The sequence below is a fragment of the Stegodyphus dumicola genome, chromosome 2, assembly GCF_044657685.1.
Source record: "Stegodyphus dumicola isolate Sdum_Otavi_A_Nest chromosome 2, ASM4465768v1".
NCBI lineage: Eukaryota > Metazoa > Arthropoda > Arachnida > Araneae > Eresidae > Stegodyphus > Stegodyphus dumicola.
In genome coordinates, this window is record NC_140769.1 from 174,505,943 (window position 1) to 174,520,745 (window position 14,803).

Here is a 14,803-nt window from a genome sequence, read left to right on the forward strand (position 1 = left end):
AAAAGCCTTTGCCACGTCTAGCATCAGGATAGCAACACTCATTCTGTTGTGCATAGCCGCGCCGATGAACTCCGTGAGCCTGACTAACTGCGTTGTGGTCGAAAGTCCTTTCCGGAAACCGTGCTGGTGATCAACGAGAAAGTCCAAGTTTCCTTGCATTCTGAGATAAATAATACGTTCCAGGATCTTGCTTATGGAGGACAGCAGGCTGATGGGTCTAAAGTTTGCCGGGTAATCCTGTGTTTTCCCTGGCTTAGGAATCATCAGGATGCTTGCTTGCTTCCAGAAAAGCGGGAAATAATTTTGATACAAACATGCATTGAGAATGCCTGTTAATTTGCATACGGTCTTAAAAGGCATGTTTTTCAGCATCTGGGTTCGTGATCTTGTCCTTTCCTGGAGCTTTCTTTAATTTAAGTCCCTTAATAATGTTCTGCACTTCGTGCGGCGTGGTTAGTTTGATAGAAGGTTCCGTAGAAGGGGAGTGCAGCCATTAATCGTTAAGGTAATGAACTTGAATGTCCGAACTATGATCTGAGGGGAAGGAATTTGGAATGAACTGTTTAGAAAGGTGTTCCGCAAAAAGTTCCGCTTTGTCTTGATCGGAGTAAGCAAATCCGTTATCGCATTTAAGCGGTTTTCTGGCAGAGCAGGGGCGTTTTAGTGTCCTTGTATGACGCCAGATGGCGCCAGGTTCGTCGTTGATCTTTTCCATCTTATCCTGCCATAAGCTAGAACGATGGTCCTGAATCTTTTGCTTGATCTTCCTATTAAGCCTGTTAATTTGAGTTTTGATAGCAGGATCCCAGGTGAGATTAAATTCCTTTCGGAGATGATTTCGAAAGCAGATTATTTCACGAATATTGGCAGGAAGCGTGTGCTCATTCTGACACGGTCAACCTCAGTCGTAGCTAGGGACTTAGCAGAATGCAGGTACGAAGTAAAGTCTGTTATAGCACGTTCAATATCCGTAGTGCTTTGTAACGAGTCACAATTAAAATCAGTGGTCATCAAAGTATTATGATAAAGATTCCAATCAGTATGCTTAATTGGCGGTAGGTTCTTAGCATTTTCCACTCCAAGGTAAGCAAGCACAGGTACATGATCAGAAGACATGTCACATGTTACCGTAATAGCCATAGGAATATTGAACGTCGTAATAAAAATATCCAGAATGTCAGGCCGATGGTTGAGTATATTTGGCCTATAGGTAGGCTCATCCGGCACATGCAGAAAGACAGGGTAATTACACACAAAATCATGCACTATGTGTCCATTATAATTCGAGATGCGGCATCCCCAGTCGAGATGCTTGGCGTTTAAATCGCCACCTAGAAAGGTGGGGAAGTCTGAGTTAATAAGTCTATCCAGAATTTCAGCACTGAGCTTGTTTCCAGGGCGGTTATACATCGCACAGAAAGTGACATCCCCAATGTTGGGTAGATTCACCATCACTTTAACACTTTCCATTCTATCACAATTTTCTGCACTTTTCAGATATGAATCAAATGTCCTTTTAACATAAATGAGCACTCCGCCACCACGGTGGTGGAGTCTGTCACTACGGTAGCTGAAATAATTGGCTATCCTTAAGGAGTGCGAAGGGTTAGCATGGGTTTCTGTAATTAAGCAGATGTCTACGTCATTTTGCTGGATAAATTCATGAAGTTCCGGTATCTTGGAGGTAACGTTCTGCGCGTTCCAGAGCAGGATCTTAACAGGAGAACTTTGCCGGGAGGTGGAATTATCCATGGTTGGGGGAAGCTGGCCTGACTGTGTCCTCTATCATAGAGGCGGTAGGAAGTGCCTTCGCTACATCAGCAAACATAGAGATGGCTGTTGTGAGCTTTTGAATTAAATTCAGAACAATCATAGTACGTGCTATATATGCAGTTACCACAGCGCCCTCACTTGCTCATTAATGATGCGCACCGCTACACAATTTGCATAGCCTTTGCTATCCCTAATTCAGTGGCACTTTAGTGTATATATATAAGATTGCTTCAGCCGATTGCAACGAAAAACGGAGGTGCACAACACGAGGTTATAGCAGTCCCATATACAAAATTTCAACGGTTTACGGCTGTACGTTCTTGAGTTATGCGAGATACATACCTACTTGTAGATACCTACGTACGTGCACTGCGCAAAGGAAAAAAAAAAAAAATGGTACAGTTCTATATCTCCCGTTCTACTGGGCCGATTGACGAAATTCAAACTGCGTTCTTCATGTCTCGAAAGCGCGACTTAGGATGTATGTTGGTTTTATATATAACGCTATTCTAACATGGTTATTTTGACAAGAAATCGGACGTTTACTGAAATAACATACCAAATGTTTTCCATATTTCAATTCTACGACTCAAATTGTGCCCAAATATGAAATTTTGTAAAATCTGGGGCGAAATTTACGGGAAAATTCTCAAATTTATGTTGACGCTTTTTTTTTTTCAGTTTGCGCCAAGAATAGTTCACTTAACGAACTTCTTGATATATATGGCAACCTATTTTCCTTTCCCGTGAGAGGAAAAAAAAAATCACAACGCTCTTTCTTTCAAATAATGTTCTTTATATTATATTTTTATGTTATTATTTTAAATATTTTTTTCTTTCTATTACGAATTTCATTTTAATTGTTTAAGTTGCAGGGTTTCTTTCGAATAACTGTTTTAAAAATTTCTATTTATCCATTCGAACTGCATAGTTTAAATATAAGGTGCATCGTTTATTTATTTTTTTTAAATAGTTTTCTTTATAATTTTTTTTTGTCACAGTTATTTGTTTAGGTAATTTTTAAATTTTTAGACTTTTATTTTAATTGTTTGTGTAGCATTGCCTTTTCAAATTTTTTATTTATTTATTCGAACTGAGCATTTTAAATATATTTATTAATATAAATTTTCCAAGATTTTATTTTATTTACTTGAATTGCGTTTCTTTCGGAAGAATACTTTGCGTCCCAGACTACGATGCATCTGAAAATTGAATATATTAAAAGAGAAAATACAGTAAAGCACAGTTAACACACCTTTCAATGTTCCGTTCAGAAAAGATATATAAATGAGAAAGATGTGTAACCGACACTTTAACTTCGGATGACTTTGTATATATTGCTTTAAATAGCTTTAACATTGTGCTCATTGCTTACACAATTTTATAATCCGACATTTAGTTTCTTAAAATGTTATTCATGTTTTAGTCAAATATTTTATTTTTGAAATCGCAGGAATCAAATATCATAAGATAAAAAAGTTTTAAATTAAAAAAATACTAGATTTTATGCTAAAATTTATTTTTTTCTTCTTAATGGCTTGCTCATTTTCTTCAGGCATTTTGCAAGTATATTCAAAAGCATTCAACTTTTCGAAACACCTTGGTATTTCTGACAGCCAAATTACCCTTCAAATTTTTGCTTACTTTTCTCCCTAATTTTCTTCTTTCCTTTTCCATTTATTTTCAGTGCTGACCACAAGAAAATTAAGATTTTTCGATTGTTACACTTCCATAAGTTTTGCATTCTTGTCATTTTTTTTTTAAATATCAATTACATCAACTGCGTTTCAGTTGAAGACAGCTTTTCATTTTCTAGGCATTTTAACTGTAAAAAAGTTAAAAGCAAAGTCCAAAGGATAAATATATTAATTAAAAGATTTTTTTGTTAAATGACAAAGAAATAAAACAGTCCAGCAATGTTTATTTTGTACCACGGAGTGACCCTATTATTATTATATCGGCTACAAACAATCTAAATCATATTAAAGATTATGTTTTTTATACAATATAGACGAGAGAAAATTAGCTACTTAAAACATTCTTTCGAGGAGGATTGTGTAAAAAATAATACTTAATCATATAATTTTTAAAGGTGGGACATGATCAAACTATCAACGTCCTGTTTGCTTAAAAATATTGCGAAAATAAACATCAAACGAACTTTCTCAGTTTTAGACAATTCAATTTAAATGCAGTCAAAGTAAAGTAGGCTACGATAATACGGCGAAGGTAAAAATTTACTCTTACAAATATATATATATATATATATATATATATATAAAAGAAGAAAAACTGAAATTAAAAAAAACATATCAAAATTTGAATAACATCATCTATAATTAAAAAAAATAGCTTTTCATATAGTATTAATAAATATTTATTACGCATCATTGAGGGAAAAAATGTCATATAATTAATTCTCCCTAAAAATTTATTTGAAATTTAAGGTTAAAAATAGCTGTGGCAATTCACTGCAACAAAAATCCATAAACCACATTTGGCGTTATTATCGCTAAAAAAAAAAAAAAAAAAAAAAAACAAGATGCTAACTTTCAAAACGCGAAAATATGTAAATTCGTGGATATCTTAGAAAATCTCTACATATAATAAAAAAAAGAGTCTCTGTGTGTGTGTGTTTCGTTCGCGCTGCACATAAGCTAATAGAAACACGGCTACGAAATTTAGTACATAGGTGCATCTAGACAAGAGCCAGTGCACCTCGAAGCGATTTTTTCAAAATTCGAAATCGATTTTTTTTTTTTTTAATTTTATGTTTTGTGACGCAATCGCGTCATTTTGAGACATAATGGGCTAGGAAAGCGAGATTTTACTCTACATGCTCCATTTTCACATCGTCATGAAACCTAGGCACTTAGCTATTTTACGAACTTAAACTAAATTTCGTGTTTAAATAAATCGATTAAATACGAATTTATTTAACAAAGTGAGCTTAACAGATTTTCAACGGGATTTTTTCTAAAAAAGTTTATTTTTAAAAATATAAAGTTTATTTTTCTTTGATTTTTGGACACGTTAAACTTTCATCCTTCCGACTGCTTTTACAAAAAGAATTTTGGAAAAATGATAATATTTTGTATTTAAAAAAAAAATAAATAAATCCTGTTGCTGTCCATAATTTAGAGTGCACTACTCACATCTCACATCTTTAAAAATGTGATTTTGGCAAGTTTTCCTTTCTTATTGTTATTGATATATTTTTGATGAAATCGCATCATTTTGAATAGTTTCATTCTTTTAGAAATATGGTTTTGGCAACAATTTTTCATCGTATTTCTTATGTCACTGTTTTTAAGAGATTGGCATATTTCATTGTCATTTTTTTATATATAATACACTTTTATTGATATTTTTTTGATAACGTTGCTCTGCAGAGTAAAATTCTGCGCGGAATTTTATGTTTTTTGAGTTTCTTTCATGTTATTTTTTGCTTATTTCACTATTTGTAAGATATTGAAAAGTTTTGCATGATTTTTTTTTTCAACGGAAAGTTGGTTAATTTTTTAATAGGATAATTAATATTTGAATTAAGGGATATAACTTATTTCATTGAATTGATATAACTTACTCATTTTTCTCTTGAAAATCTCTACATACAATAGAAGAAAGAATCTGTATGTCTTTCGTTCATGCTGCGCGTAATCTAATAGACCCAGGGCTACGAAATTTGGCAAATAGGTGCATCTGGACAAGAGCCATTGCACCTCGAAGCGACTTTTTCAAAATTCGAATCAGATTTTTTTTATTTTATCTTTTCGATTTTATCGCATCATTTTGAATAGTTTCATTCTTTTAGAAATGGGGTTTTGGCAACAGTTTTTCATTCAATTGTATACTGGACTGCTGAAAATCAGCACTGTTGCCACTTGGAAAAAATGACGGCGATAATTCTGTGCAGTTTTTAAATTTAATGTTTCTCTTGGATACTGGACGTTTGTTGAGAGAAGGCAATGGGAAGTTGGTTAATTTATTTATTAGGATACTTAATATTTGTATTAAGGGATATTGCTTATTTCATTGTAATTTTGTTATACGTAATAATATTTTTTTTAATGAAGTTGTTCTGCAGAGTAAAATTCTGTGCAGTTTTTAAATTTAACGTTTGGCCCTTCAGGCATTTTTCCGGTACATTTAAAAGCCAGACGATAGCTGGCTGCGTAGCTGCTAGTTTTGAATAAAAACCTCTAATGTTTTTCAGGCATGCTAGAACTACACCTACTTTAAGATGATGGTAAAAATTTTATAGGTCATAATTCAAATTTTTTTTCGAAAAATTTACAAAAATTATTTAAAAATAAAACACAAAAATAGGTGAATTTTATTTGGAATGAACCTAAATTTCGAAATGTGAAAGGAAAAAATCAAAAAAGTTTAATAAAAAAAGAGATATTAATAAATATATGCCAAATTCAATTAACACTGAGGAGCTGAAATTTTGAAAGCTAATTTTTTAAAAACCGCTCGCACGATTTTTACAAAACATGGCAGTCTGGCATAATTTGAGTCGTAAAATCAAAATATGTAAAATATTGGTAAGTTATTTCGGAAAAAGTCCAATTTTGTGTCTAAATATCTATGTTAGAATAGTGCTATATATAAATATGATGTATATCCTAAGTCGCGCTTTCGAGACATGATAAACGCAATTTGAATTTTGTCAATCGGCCCAGTAGAACGGGAGATATAGAAAAACCTCTTATGAATTCATTTTACAATATTTTTTTGGAAGGGACACTCCTTTATTCTCTTCGTACGTACAGATATCACGCAAAAATATGGTTCAAATGATTTCAAGAATGGTTGAAATGGATATTTTCGTTGAAATATGATACCCGAAATTTTTCACGACTACAGTACTTCCTTTATTTCGCACAAGGAAGTAAAAATCCCTAAAATTTAGAATTTTAATTGATTCCTTTTTTATAGATAGCCCTTCTAACAGGTTTCCTTAAATATTTTTAAATCTTACTTCAATCAATGGTACAGTAAAAGAGTGACCCAATAGAAAACTAAAAGAGTAAATTTAAGGCAGAGTAAAATCAAAGTCAGCTCCTCACTAAGTGTCAAAAATTATATTGATTTCTTGAGAGCAATCCCTAAGGTGGTCTTAATCAATATCACATCATGTTGGTCAAAAGACCAATAACAATTTATTTCATTCCTGTGTGATTTAACTGTCTCTGCAAAAATTCTATCTAGTGATTAATCTAATGCACCAATCCCCACAGTCTTAAGCATGGAAGTGGAAATGCGTTTATTTTTGCCCAGAAATATTTCTCAATTTTATATGTAGTTAAGCTTTTAAATTTCGATTGTTCACTTTCGTTGATTTTAGAGGAAGCAATCCACTTAATGTTTCGCAATGGAAAAAAGAGATGAGGTTGGGAAGTTTAAGATTCGGTCTTTGCGGAGTTATCTGCCCGCTTGTTTTCACAAATATTACTGTGGCTCGAAATTTTCTGAAGAACTATATTTTCTTATGTTAATAATTTCAATAATATGCGAAATCGAATTATTTTTGGCATAATGGAACATGAAAAATCTGAAGAGATGATGCTTTGCCGAAAAAATAAGATTACAGAGAAAAAATAAGATTATTTAACACTACTGTGAATGCTTATTTCGCTAAATTGGCGAGATACCGCCAAGGTAGCGATAATTAGGCCTACTAATTTTTCGCTCCAAATATGGCGAGAAATCACCTGAAGTCGCCACACTAGGCGACCGTTTGGTAAACATTTTGGTCCGATCCCCATAAAACTATAATTAGTACTATAATTCACTAACTATAACTGATCCCTATGTGTAACTGTGATAGTATCCGGCCCTTATATGTAACTTTATCTGAACATGCCTTTCATTAATTTCGAGAAATGGGAGGACAATTCTCAATATTTTAGTTCAGAACGAATGTGTGAAATATTGAACTTGGATGCTCAGTTGCATTAATATATATAAATAACTTGAAGCGGTTTAAGCCTTTACAGAAACAATAGTTTATATTACAGAAGCAATAGTAAATTCTAAAAGACAATTTACATTCTTGATAGTTAAAGAACACTAAAGTTCTCAAAATGAATAAGAAGCAATAAATGGCTGGTGATGATGGAACTTGTACAAAGAGATGGTGTGGTGTATTTAATTATGGCAAAGCACACTAGGGCTATCTGCCTAAGGGGAGGGATGCCTTTCGTGGAGGAATTTCTAAGGGAAACTGGCTCGTATACACGTTACACATGGGGAAAACCACGAGAACACCCATGCAGCCAGCCCGTTCGCGGGATTCGAACCTCGGACCGAACTATCAGTGTTCAGCGACTTTACCGCTCGGCCGCTATGTACAAAGAGAACTTGCTTCTCAATTATCATGATGGTAAGTTTAAATTTTCTAAGTTATTTTCCCACGAATGCAAATGAATGACTACAATCAAGGTTATGAAACAACTTTAAAATATATTGCATCATGATTACAAACATGTAAATGAAAATAAGAAGTGTAATTTGTCCCAGTAAACAATCAGTTCAATGACAAATTTTGGTATGGTGTGTTATTTTTCAGCTACTTTTGTACAGTTAGCTGAACCAAGTTCAAGTGCATGTAGACTGCAATAAACTGCATGAGATGCTCCAATTTTATACATGCTCTGACAATGAATGGGTACTGAGGATGCCGTATTACAAATATTCTAAGCGACTTTGATATTGATTTTATTTGATGTCTATTCAGTTTTGCTTTGCAAGAAAATAAAACCTGAAACATACAGGGTAAAAAGAATAATCCTATTACAAACGATTACAGAAAGTAATATAATTGGTACACGTTTACCAGTAATATATCAGACTAAACTTTGTACAAGTTTCTTGTATCATATTACTGATGAGATTATTTTGTCACGCGATACATATCCAGTATGTAATCCAAAAGAGCAAATTACAATGCTCTCAAAACCTGATCTCCAAATCCATTAGGGACCACCAGTGGCCGAACGGTAAAGTCACTGAAAACTGGTAGTTCTATCCAAGACCCGAATTCAGCAAACAGGTTGGCTGCAAAGGGATTTTTCGTAGTTTTCTCCAAGTGTAACGTGTATACGAGCCAGTTTTTCTTAAAAAGTCCTCCACGAATTCAACCATTACCATAGGCAGGTAGCCATCGAGGCTTTTTTGCTAATTTTATTGTTTAAGATAGTGCTCTTATGCCGCCACCTCCGAACACTATGGTGTGTTTAAAATTCACATTATGCACATATTTGCCTCAGTTATATCCGAAACGTTTTAACTTGTGTGTATTGAAATAACTATGATTGAATGTGAGCCGTTTGGCAAAAAGTTCTCGCATGAGAATAAATGTGTAACAGTTAATTTGGATAGTAAAGTATAATTGTATTACAGGTCAAAGTATATGCTAATTATATTGTTTTCTGTGACCGTTTGTGACAGGACAATACTTTTTCATTTATTCTGCATATTAAGTACAGATTACAAAGAAATAAAAAAATCGGCATTTTTAGTAAACCTTGTAAATTTTAATAAGCAGGAATAAAATATTTTTTTGAAATTTAATTAGAAATGCCGTAACTCTAATAAAAATTCCCCGTTGATTCCTACTGCCTTAAATAACCTCACTGCAGTCACAAACGCCATTTGTTCCCTTCCTGTAAATACATAAAAAAGTGATTCGCTAAAAATTGGAATTTTTTCTCATAAATTTTATTGCAAGCAATAATGCAATGTTGCAGTTTTAAAGCTCTTTACCATAATCCTACCTAGAAAAGCTGCTTTCATTTTATACGCGTTATTTCTTGAGAGTTTTACTTTAACGCAAAAGGTGTACTGTACGTGATCTACTTAAAGTAGGTCAAAATATAGTGAGATAACTGACTTAATATAACAAAAAACTTATTTTAGCAATCATGCCAAGGCCTCAGAAAGGATGCCTCTTTAAAGTTTTCTTTTTTCAGAAAAGGATCTAAGGACTTTTCCTCTAGACCAGGGCTGGCAAACACTTTATGACAGACAACGGTACATTCTAAAAGCTAGGAATATTCGAGTGTTGAAATTAGATACGTGTACCTTTTCTGAAAATAGAAAAAACAATTTTTGAATTGGGCGGTGTCAAGAGTTTGAGGTAAATTATCAAGGATAAACTAATAAAGTTTTTTATATTTTCCTATAGCTAATATAAAAACTTAAAACTAAAGCCGTCCAAACTGTATATTAATAGAGAGTATACTGCGGTACCGAAGGGCACGGGTTCGAATCCCGAACAAGGCATGGATGTTTGTAAATCCATAGTGTCTTTGCGGCATGGAGATACTCTAAATATAAGGCGAGCCGAAAGTCCTCTCGAGTGGTTGGTGGTAGAGGTAGAGGGGGCGGGAGACCCTCGGACCCGTTTCCCCCGGGTTGCTGTCCATAAAAATTTAGGGTCTATAAAAACCGAGCGAAGTTGTATTGAGCATCATACAGGAGACTTGAGCCCCTGTATACAGGGCCCTTTGATACAAGGGGCTTGAGCACTTTCATGGGCTTTCTCTTATGTTACTTTCAGATAAGTGAGATAAGTCACAACAGCATTTTTAATTAAATACAGGGTGTTTCACAGGGTCTCGATAGTGAAAATATGGAATAATGTTCGAAAGGAAAACAGACTTTTATTTAAATTTTCAGAATTTACTCGTGAGTAGAAGCGAAATTAAAAGACGAGTTTATCAAAATATTTGCCATTTGAGGAAAGTACGATCTTCGGAAACTTCGGAAAACTACTTTTCAGAAATTATGAAATACTTAGCTCGAAATTAATCGATAACCTGCTTGAGCTGAATTATTCAAACTGTACCACTTAGTATCCTTATTTTTAATTCTTAGTTATGTTTTTTGATGGATTTCTATAGATGTTTTATATTTAAAAATAGTTGCACAAAATAAAGTCAAATGTTAATCAGCTACTGCTATAGGGTGGAAGGTCAAGCAATACCTTCTCCGAAACGATTCTAGACAACTTTGGCTATGGCACGATTGTCATTATAAATTGTAAGCATATCCAGGAGATCTCCTGTTGAATGTGAAAGAACTCTATCCTGCTGAAACCACATGTCTTGGATGCAATATGCATCAAGAATGAGCTTCGACCTCAAGAACTCAATGTATGTAGTGTTCTGAATATAGCGTTTAATGGATTTATGCCACTTCGGGAGGGCTTCGAGAGGTTTCTGGTCGCCAAGGAAAACAGATTTGAACTAACTGTATTTCTTTGATTATACGATAAATTACGATTATACGATAACGTCCCTATAAATTTCTGAATAAAAGGGGAAATTTTGTTTCTTAATCGATTGTGTCTTATAACTGACGAAAGTACGGTAATTACTTCCTGAGTATTAGGACTAAGAAGAGTATTTCTACTTTAAAAATGTACTTTTCTTTAAGGAGTTTCTGAGGTTTCTGATAGTATTTATAAGCAGAAATTAACAGATATCGTTAATATCAACAAGTTAAAATATCTGCATGAGTCAACATTTAGAAAGGAAAGCAACATTTATTCCAGCCTTCCTTAGAAATAAAATATCAATAAACGTAATTAGTTTATTGATAAAAATTAATTAGTTTATTGATATTTTATTCTAAACTAATCTTGAAAATTACATATTTTATTCCCTTAAATTTGATCTCTATCACATTTACAAACCAAGCATTTTATTAGATTCTGTTATATTCTGTGAGCCTTCTATTATATTTTAATTGATAATATGCATTTTTATGTCGTATCGTTTCACTTAACGTTTCTTAACAACTTAAAAATAAATAATTATTAAATTTTAGTATTATCACATTAACATGATCCATGGGCAACAATTGTAAGTTTTTCTTAACTTTGAATTAATATTTACCACTGCTCTGTACAGCTTATTTTCTTTACATGTAAGCAGTTTTAATCATTTTGGAAAATACGAGTTTTGATTTTGTGCATCTTGGTATGTTTGAAAAAATAAACGGATTCCCCATTTCAGAAATAAAACAAAATACAACATTTATTTCAAATTTCATTTGTTATCATATAATTCTATTAATTTCATGATAGCTTTATCTTCTAACAAAATGTTTTATGCTTTTATACATACTAATTTCGATTGAATGCATACTTTCGCATCATTGTCTGATAGCTTTATCTTCTAACAAAATGTTTTATGCTTTTATACATACTAATTTCGATTGAATGCATACTTTCGCATCACTGTCTGTTGCTGAATGTTCTGAGAAGCAAGTTTAATTTAATTACAACCTTTATCATTTTGCCTTTAAATTTTGTTTATGTTTTTATCTACTATAATATTATAATGTATTTCATTTTTACCATTATTTTTTATATAACCAGAACAAATTATTATCTTAAAAATTATATTAAAAATTCATTTTTCACTTTTATAAATAAAAAATCATGACTGTGTCGGAGAGTAAGTGATTTCTAGAATCTATAAAACACATACGCTTTTTCCTTCGTCTTTACAAATAATAAAAGTTGCGTTTCATATCAGCAAATAAGGATTTTCGAAAGTAATAAATTTAGTGCCAAACAGGAAACAGAAATTTTATGTAATGAATATGCAGCCAACAATTTGAGAAAGATTTCATTCATTATTTCGGACTATTTCGGACTGCCGCCTAAAATAAACGTGACTAATGATAATATACACATATAAATATAGTCAAATATTTTCAATATTGATAACTTTTGAATAAAATAAGCGGAAGTCTTAAAACAGTGACATCACAGCTGTATTTAAAACAGTAAAAATGAGGACATAAGAAGGACTCTTGGGAAGAATATATTTTTGATCCTAGGGACTGATAAAAGTTCTGCATAATTGAAATTTTGTGTAAAATAATATCATTAAGTAATTACGTTTAATAAATGAAAAAAGGTTTTTCGAATACTTGTTAAATTTTAAAAGATGCGTTTCTGATATTTGATTTGATACCTTGGATACATATTTTTTGTTTCATTTATATATTTTTGATCTTGAAGTAACAGAATATTCATGATCATTTTTATATTTACTGTTTCATTTATTTAAAGATCCTAATTTTATATAGCGCAATGGATTTGAATAAATCTAAATACACTGCTTTTCATGCTTTTGCTTTTACATTATTTACATACATGTAATAATTTTTTCTGAGTTTACGTTCAATTTCAACTTAAAGTACTTTTCAAAATTTGTGAAGATTTAATTCTATTGATGTATGTTTTTTCAGAAAATTTTGTTATTTCTTAGTCATGATCAGAATTACAGTTAATCGGAAGGCTTTATCCGTTAATTTCAAAATAATGTTAGATTAATATATACAGTTATTGAAAAGGTAAGCAACAAATGAAAATAATGGCATGGCTATTCGTGTCAAAATTGCTTTTTATACGTTTGCTGCTAAAAGCTATGCTCACAATGCAAATTAGAAATTTTTAAAAGCGTAGTCGAATTAGAGTGGTGGAAGATCGCTGCAGATGCAGATGTTCGTATAAAAATATCATATCTTACTGCCAATCATGAATGAATGTCCAAACATGTAGGTGACTAAACAGTCATGGAAGAAGCCAGCATATTGAGAGGTTTAAAGGAGGTTAATTTAAATGCTGATACGAAGTGTTTATAACTACTGTCGAGTAGGTTTTAATGATGTTCGTATTTCTATAGCGGTAAGAAACTAGCGTGCTGACGGACGCATTGAAGCAGATTGTTCAGTCAAAAATATCGCTCTTTTCTTTGGTGTTGATTAATTGATAATTTGTCGCATGTAGGGAGAATTCCAAATAAGTCAAACAATGGTTCGGAGATCTGTAGTCTGTTGACTTAAGATTACCATAATTTTTAAAAGCTTATATTGCTACAGTAGCCAAGTGGAATCGACTGATGACCTCCAATACTATTACATTCATGGTTACAGCGTCACTTGGCAAGATAGTATCCCCCATTATATAATATATGCCGAAGGCTTCACATAATGGCATTCATCGCTTGTATTCGTGTTCCGCTAATTGCCCAAACCAGGAGAACAAGATTAAATTGCTGTCGTCAACATCTCAATTGAGTTGCCTCAGATTGGAGCAATTTCTTTTTCACAGATGAATCCATATTTTTCCTGAACTCAGATGGTAAGTATGTAAGGATCTGTAAAGAACAACAGAATCAGGTTCAGCACATCACGCAATTGATGTGGCAGCATCACAGAGTAAGCTGGAATTCGAATGTGATATCGCATCCAGCTGCACATCTTTTAAGACGGTTCTGTGATGACTGCGGGGAGTCAGGATGAGGTCCTAAATCCCATTACGAGATTCTACGTTGCAGCAGTTGGTCTGGGTTTTGTCTTTGTGGAGGATAATGACCCCCCGTCCCCACTTAGCCACATCCCTAATAGAGGAATGGCAATTGCTGTCAGCTGCGCTGGCGATTGTTAGCAGTTGGTTGGTCGCCTCACTGAAAGCGTGGAAATCTCTGTTAAGTTTGCGTGAAGGTCCGGAAGATTCCTACATCTTATTAATGTGAGATTTAATTTAAGTTTTAAATACCAGTCAGTTAGTTAATGACCCAAATGTGTACATAATATAATAGAATTTACAAAGTTTACAATATTTTATGAATTATTTCATGATATAATTTTGCGAAAATTATGTATGATTTTCATCTATGACATAATGCTTGTTTTCTTTCATGAATAAATACGTTTGCAACCTTCATATGAAATTTGGTGTTTATCGAAGTTATACGTTTCCATTTTTGTTGATTTTACTGTCATGCATTTAATTTTTCAAAGCCAGTGTATAAGCGTTAATGCAGATGGAAATTCTAGGAACAAAATTTCCATAAAATAAGGTTTGAAGTCTGCTCAGTAGCCAAAGTAAATTATTAACGAGTTCATTTCATTATTTACATCTCGTTGCTACAAATCTTTATAAGCAGTCTTCAGACAATGAGAGAAAAATTTTCTTGACTGTAACGAGAAATTCCTTGAT